Source organism: Rhinopithecus bieti, unplaced genomic scaffold, assembly GCF_001698545.2.
Source record: "Rhinopithecus bieti isolate Rb0 unplaced genomic scaffold, ASM169854v2 scaffold_7398, whole genome shotgun sequence".
In the NCBI taxonomy this organism is placed as follows: domain Eukaryota; kingdom Metazoa; phylum Chordata; class Mammalia; order Primates; family Cercopithecidae; genus Rhinopithecus; species Rhinopithecus bieti.
Genome location: NW_016805783.1, coordinates 243,740 through 245,773, shown reverse-complemented (window position 1 = coordinate 245,773; position 2,034 = coordinate 243,740). Strand labels below are relative to the sequence as shown.

The 2,034-nt window shown below is 45.2% G+C and overlaps 1 pseudogene; it reads left to right on the top strand.

The window, feature by feature from the left end:
• The first annotated feature begins 419 nt into the window (after positions 1–419).
• LOC108530710 (40S ribosomal protein S4, X isoform-like) lies at positions 420–1,935 on the top strand (annotated as a pseudogene).
• Positions 1,936–2,034: the final 99 nt, after the last annotated feature.

The following is a 2,034-nucleotide window of genomic DNA, read 5'->3' as shown; positions in this document are numbered from 1 at the left end:
TTGTGAGACGGAGTCTCGCTCTGTCGCCCAGGCTGGAGTGCAGTGGCGCGATCTCCGCTCACTGCAAGCTCCGCCCCCTGGTTCTTGCCATTCTCCTGCCCCAGCCTCCAGAGTAGCTGGGACTACAGGCGCCTGCCACCACGCCCGGCTAATTTATTTTGTATTTTTAGTAGAGACGGGTTTTCACTGTGTTCGCCAGGATAGTCTCGATCTCTTGACCTCGTGATCCGCTCTCCTTGGTCTCCCAAAGTGCTGGAATTACAGGCGTGAGCCACCGCGCCCAGCTAAATCCTTTTTTAAATGATTAGTTGACTGAAATCTCAGGAGTTTGCAGTTGTCTAGTCATGTCACCAGGAATAACCAGGAAGTTTGCACATGTTCAGGCTAAGACAACTACATCACAACCGCCTTCTGGTGACAGCATTGTAAGATGCCATGATTGTAAGATGCCATTCCAGTTTTAGAAATATTGGAAAGAAATGTACATCTTAGATTTGGCAAAATATCATTTATTGCTGGCAGCTATTAAAATATGTGTTATTAGGAGAATGTACAAAGAGCTCTGTGAGCACTGAGGATAAAGCACCTAACTCTCACAAAGGAAGTGATATTTGAGCAGTCAAATCATGAGGATGCGTGAGTGGGTAAGAAGGGGCAGTTTAGAGCTTCAACTATATGTGTGGGAGAGTGGTAGGACTGGATGCTGGGCCATGTCAAGAAGGGTTTCATGTGCTCAACTAAGAAATTTTGAATCTTATTATTTGGGTGATAGACAAAGTTTTGGGGTCAAGGAGTGACCCTGATGATATAATTTGGCTATATCAAATCTCATGTGAAATCTGATCCCCAGTATTGATGGTGGGGTCTGGTGGAGGTGATTGGATCATGGGGACAAGTACCTTATGAATGGCTGGGTGCTATTGTCTGAGGATTGAGTGAATTCTCACTCTTTGTTTCTGCAAGATCTGGTTGTTAAAAAGAGCCCGGGACTTTTCTCCCGTTTCCCTCTTGCTTCCTCTCTCGTCATGTGACACACCACTGTCCTTCCCCTTCCACCATCATTGGAAGCTTCCAAAAGCAGAGGCTCACTCTTTCCTTGCCTAACGCAGCCATGGCTTGTGGTCCCAAGAAGCATCTGAAGCGGGTAGCAGCTCCAAAGCATTGGATACTAGATAAATTGCCAGTATGTTTGCTCCTTGTCCATCCACCAGTCCCCACAAGTTGAGAGAGTGTCTCCCCCTCATCATTTTCCTAAGGAACAGACTTAAGTATGCCTGACAGGAGATGCAGTAAAATTTGCATGCAGCGATTTATTAAAATTGAAGGCAAGGTCTGAACTGATATAACCTACCCTGCTGGATTCACGGATGTCATCAGCATTGACAAGACAGAAGAGGATATCCGTCTGATCTGTGACACCAAGAGTCGCTTTGCTGTACATCATATTACACCTGAGGAGGTCGAGTACAAGTTGTGCAAAGTGAGAAAATTCTTTGTGGGCACAAAAGGAATCCCTCATCTGGTGACTCATGATGCTCACACCATCCGCTACCCTGATCCCCTCATCAAGGTGAATGATACCATTCAGATTGATTTGGAGACTGGCAAGATTACTGATTTCATCAAATTTGACACTGGTCACCTGTGTATGGTGACTGGCGATGCTGACCTGGGAAGAATTGGTGTCATCACCAACAGAGAGAGGCACCCTGGATCTTTTGACATGTTTCACATGAAAGATACCAATGGCAACAGCTTTGCCACTTGACTTTCCAAGATTTTTGTTATTGGCAAGGGTGCCAAACTATGGATTTCTCTTCCCTGAGGAAAGGGTATCCGCCTCACCATTGCTGAAGAGAGAGACAAAAGAATGCCAAACAGAGCAGTGGGTGAATTGGTCCCAGGGTGACATGTTAGATCTTTGTATGTAATTAAAAATGTGGCATGATTAAAAGAAAAAAAAAAAAAAACAGGCTCATGCCATGCATGCATCTTGTACAGCCTGCAGAACCATGCACCAAATAAACCTCTTTT